General features: G+C 43.0%; 1 long non-coding RNA gene across 1 annotated transcript; it reads right to left on the bottom strand.

Moving 5' to 3' along the window:
- Positions 1–446: 446 nt before the first annotated feature.
- On the bottom strand, positions 447–5282 carry LOC122491897. Its single transcript, XR_006299477.1, has 2 exons — positions 4734–5282; positions 447–2424 (listed from the first exon to the last, which is right to left on the bottom strand). It is a non-coding gene; the product is annotated as an uncharacterized LOC122491897 (long non-coding RNA).
- Between the last annotated feature and the right edge of the window lie 280 nt (positions 5283–5562).

Genomic DNA, 5562 nt, shown 5'->3' with positions numbered 1-5562 from the left:
AATAGAATACAATAGAATTACACTATGTGGCAAAGGTGATGTCACTCCCACAATTATATAAGATTCCATGTCCCTAACAGACTGTCTTGCTATCTCCAACGCTGGCTTTGAAGAAGCAAGCTGTCATTAATTTTATAGCCACAAGGAAACAAATTCTGCCATCAGCCTGAGGGAAATTGGAAGGGGAAACTTCTCCAGTCGAGCCTCTAGATGAGAACCCACCTCTGACTGACACCTTGATTTCAGCTTTGCAGTGGACCCAGTAGGCCTTTCTTGGCCTCTTGACTCTCAGAAGCTGTGCAATAATAAATATGTGTTGCTTTAAGCTGTTATTCATATTTCAAGAAGTGTGGAAGGGAGGGAGGTATCATGGCAGTAGTAGCGAGGTAGGGGTGGATCGATTATGTGACTTTGGGTGCAAGTGATAGAAGATTCAACTACTGACAGTGGATTGAATAATAAAGATGTTTAATATCCCATATAAGCAGTGAAACTAGACAGAAACCAGTCTTTAGGCTTGCTTAAGAAAGTAGTTCAGTGATGTCATCAAGGATTTATGCCGTCTCCATCTTCTGTCTCTGTCATCTTCAGTGTGTGTCTTTGTCTCTCAGTTGCTTCCTCATGGTTGCAAGATGGCTGCAGTAGTTTCAGGCATCACCAAGTCCAGCGATGGAAAAGACACCTTATTTTTTCCTTCTCATGCATCTTTGTTTTTAAGATCCCACCTTCCCTCTTCCCTTCCTTCATATCTCATTGGCCGAAACTGTACTACATGCCACCCCTAAAATAACCAATGGGAAAGAAAAGAGACCATCATGTTGTGATTGGTTAATGAAAATTCTCTGGGGTAGAGGAGAACCAGGTCTCCTCTGAAGTACAAGTCTCCCTAATCCTTGAATCAACTCAGGGTTCTGTTAGCAGGGGAAATAGGGTATAAGATGGCAACTGATGACATCTGCGATAGGGTGGGTGATGCCTTTGGGTACTGAGGCCTAGCTCTGTTTCAAATCCAAGTCTGAAAGTGGCTACCGTTTCTTGGATGTAGACTGACCCTTTACAAATTCTCAAGCACTTTAACGGGTAGCTGTGGGTTTTATTGGTTGAAAGTTATTCTGGACATACTAGATTTCATCAGACCTAAGAAACCACACAGTATAAGATTCACCATTATTTTATGAACTTCTAAGATTAAAAAAGTGGTTTTAAACTCTGACATAATGTCCTAGAAGTAGTTGTACGTGGCCCTTGCATCTGTAACACTAGCCCTTTGCTACCCTGAAATTTCTTTCGTCTCTTCCAAGGGATTCTGCTGTTACTACTGCTTTCAGTTGCATTGTTGGTGTGGGGCAAATATAGCTGCTTCATTTCTCGTGGATTTCTTCTTTTTTTTAGGTCTTGAAAGCAGTTGGTTGCTGCTTTGGGAGAAAGTATGGAATTGCAGTTGTTCCTATAACAACAAATATTTGCTTCACAAATGTCAATTTACACCCCACTCCTCTGCTTCTTTATGCACACACAATAGCTCATTATTTGAATGCCAAAATGTAGGATAATCTTTTGAGAGACTTTTAAATGGCATTGAACCTCAACACCCGTCCTTGCAACCACATATTGAACTCAGCCGAAATTCAGATGACAATATAAACAGCTGTGACCAAGTTTGCCATGCAGAGGCAATGACAACTATACCATGATTGCCTTGATTCTGAGGCACATTTTGATTTGAAAGATGTTAAAACGTGGGAGGAAAAAGGCATGTCTTAGAATGGATGAAATATGGTACATCTAAATAGTGCAATAGTCTTTGGCTTAATCAAAACTATTGATGGCTTCATGTTCCTCATTAACGTCCAAGAGAGTGCAGGCTCTGCAATATACTAAAAATGCAGGGAAAAGCTGGTCAGTCGTGGCTTGAATGGTTCTAATTACATCGGAGAGATGTGGAGCAAGGCTCTTTGCTGAGCTGGCTGTTCAACATGAGTGGTCACCACCGGTGCTTATGATTTTCTCATTGCTAATTGGACAAATGCTTGTGTCGTCTGTCACTTCCTGAATCTGTTTTCTGCTTCACTGCACTCTTCACTAAGGCAATAAGATACTGCTAGAAATGAAGAGGAGTATGTGTGCACGGACACACACACACACACACACACGCACACACAAGAGTGACAGAGACAGATGAGAGAGGCAGAGAAAGAGACAGAGAGAGGAGCTTGCCAGTCTTGAGTTTAGTGAAGAAAATCACTCGCTGTAAAAGGTTGGTTCCTGAAATGCTGAGATCCAGTCAGCCATGTGAAATCAGAGAGAAACCACAGCCCTTAGTGGGACTCTGTGGATGGGGCTTCTGGGCATAGTCTCCCTCAAGGGCCCTCTCTCGAGACGAGTGTGGGCTCCTGCTGTGCCTGCATCCGAACGCTGCAAATCCTGGAAAACAAAACCAGGTTCAAGACCAGACTGCCCTGCGTGCAGATACAGGTTTCCAGAGGAAAAACAAAGAAAGAAGAAAAAAAAAAAGTGTGAGAACCATCTTATCTGATGTCAAACAAGTGAACAGCACTTTCTTTTTTGATGGTTTGCTGCAGAAAAGAACACTTTTTTGGCAAAACTCCACTCTGCCTTGAAGTTGGCTGTTCTTCAGAATCCTGGTCCCTGGCCCACCCACCCTGCATGACTATTTGCTGCGTTGCACGAACTATACTAAAATGGCAGCATGTGCTTGTCAGATGCAGGAAGGGAGGACTGGAGTCACAAACATCTCTCTGATCCCCATGGTCCCCTTTTGTCCCCAGCACAGGCAAGTTGAGGCTGAGGCAGTTGGTGATGTGATTTTAGTAAACCCCATCTTTCTTCATGCTTCTAGCCCTGAAATCATTGCCTATTCTTCTAACGTTTGTGCTTTTTAAATTTTACCTCTTGCCTTGGTAGAGTGGAGGAAAAGAAAACTTCTTTCTTTTTTGCGAATAGTGTGTGGTATTAGACCACCACACATTAGTGAGAGGTTCGAATCTGATAGAATGAGGTTCAAAACCTGGCGCCTTCACACACTGATGTATTACCCAGGGTGAGATTGTTAACCTCTATAAATCCAGGCCTGCTTATCTGAAAAATGAAGGTCATAATGCGAAACACCTCCCTGATTGTTTGAGGATGAAATGAGATCCCTCATGCACAGTCATGGCTGCCTGGCACCTGCTAAATGTCCGAGAAATGGTAGCCAACACTGCTATGTTCCGTTTATGCATTTTGAGGGGGTTTAAGTTCATTATTAGCCTTTACCAATTCCATTACTGTCAACCCCTATGTTCCCAAAGGGAGGATCTGGCCCCTGACCTTGTTTGGTTCTCACAACACTCTTTCTGTGGGCGATTGATTGCACCTCCCTCCATCTTGTGTCTTCTAGTTCTCTGTTTCTCCTGTTGGTCAAGCCTCTCTTCCCAGCCCCAGATGTCCCCAGTCTCCGGCTGGCAAGACCCAGCTTGCAACTAATACTGAAACTGAACTCAGTGTCTTCTCCCCAAATGTGCTTTTCCTCTGAGGTTTCTCTCTCACACTGGCTCCCAGGCGCCCCACACAGAACTGCAGCTCATCCCAGCCCCACTTTCTCTCTGACTCTTCACTTCCAGGGATTCACCAACACTCCTCTGCCCCCTATGCTCCGTCCCCTCATTCCTGTCCCAGTGCCCGTGGACTTCTGTAGTTTTACTGTAATAAGCATTCCTAACAGGTCTTGTTTCCATTTTCTCCATCTACCAATCCATCCTTCCCTCTGTTGCTCTTATCTATTTACATTCCTCTTTAAAAACCTTTTGTGGTTCCACGTCATCCTCAGTGTAAAATCCAAACTCCTTAACAGGGCCTGCAAAACCCTTCCTGATTTGATCCACCCCTCTTGTTCCTACAAAGGGACTTTTCCCTTTGTTTTCAAATTCCTCACACTCCAGCCATATGGGAATGCTTGGAACACTCTTCCTTTTTTTTTTTTTTTTTTTTAAGTTTATTTATTTATTTTGAGAGAGAGACAGAGACTGTGTGTGCATGCTTGTCTGAGAGCGGGGGAGAGCCAGAGGGAGAGAGAATCTTAAGCAGGCTCCATCCAAGCCCAGCACAGAGCCCGACATGGGGCTTGACCCCATGAACCCTGAGATCATGACCTGAGCTGAAACTAAGAATTGGACACTTAGACTCAGCCACCCAGGGACCCCTTGAATACTTTTTCTGATCAATGGGAATCTCCTGAACTTTGCATAAATTCTTCCCTCAGTCTGGAATGCAATCTTCCTAATTTTTTCTTTGGGTTATTAATTTCATTGGGTGACTCATTTCAGCTCAGTTGACTCCCATAAAGCCCTTCCTGACTGTACTCTCAAATATGGGTTAGGTTCCCTTCCATTGCACTTCATTCCTTATGCATTCCTTGATCGTAACTCTTACCACACTCCTTAAATGAAGGGAATTTATTTTTAAGCTCTGTATCCACCATACTTAGCATTAAGCCTAGCACATGATAGAAATACAGTATGTTTTCTGAAAGAGTGAATAGAAGAAGGAAGGAAGGAATAGATCATTTTGATGGTAATAAATCTAGAAAGTACACGGTCCTCTGAGACTCGATGCAACATCTCAGTACTTGCCACAGCAGACTTTATATTGGGATATAAATTGCCTGTGTTCCCTCTCAGTTGTCTGCACATGAACAGAACCCCACTGTGCTCTCCAGAATCAAATACCATTACCTTCTAGGGCTAGGTTCCAGGCATGGGAGGAATGAATCAGCCGGCTTGCAAGTTCTGTCCTTCCGACAATGGAGGTCACATAAAGAGTTTAAGTCCACCTTCTCAGTCACTTGACCTAGGAGTACTGAAGACTCTGAGAGAATAAATGCCAAGATGCATCAGTACATCAGTCCTGATTCCGGCCTTTCTCATTGGATACTGTTCAGTTTTTATTTTCAAGCGGCCTTCTAATGGTTAATAACCTCTCTTCCGTCTCACTTTCTATCATTATTTCCTGTTTCTCTGTAACAAAAGAGAGATTTTGACAACACATGAATATATCTGTAGATCTGGGGTGCTCTTTCAAAGCTTGTGGGTTTTTATGTTTTTCATCAGATTGTCGAGACTTCTGAATCTCTAATTTACCCTGAATGTATGCCAGTTCTGAGCGGCTCTGATCAACTTAATTTTCAAAGCGTTTATCTTCCACACACGGAAGGGGTTTGAACAGTTCCTTTACTGGTCTGTGCACTTTTGGTACTTTTGTCCCTTATTTCTGGGAATAGTGGACTAAAGGACTAGGGAGCCGGCAAAGTTGGAATTTATTAGGAGGACTTGCCCCTCTCTAGATCATTAACAACTTATATGAAAAAGAAGTCATTAAACGAAAAACTTCCTGGTTTTTTTTTTTGTTGTTGTTCAGCCATTATAGATCAAAAGCTGATTTCAGATGAGGGCGAATGCCTTTTATTTCTATATAAAGGATCTTTGAAGTGCCAAGAAGGCCATGCCCATTCCTCAAGCGGGTAAACTTGACAAGGGAGGTTACTAGATTGATCCAAGGTCACAC

Source organism: Prionailurus bengalensis, chromosome C2 (assembly GCF_016509475.1).
Source record: "Prionailurus bengalensis isolate Pbe53 chromosome C2, Fcat_Pben_1.1_paternal_pri, whole genome shotgun sequence".
NCBI lineage: Eukaryota > Metazoa > Chordata > Mammalia > Carnivora > Felidae > Prionailurus > Prionailurus bengalensis.
The sequence above is the reverse complement of the archived record's forward strand: the minus strand, read 5'-3'. Positions and strand labels throughout refer to the sequence as shown.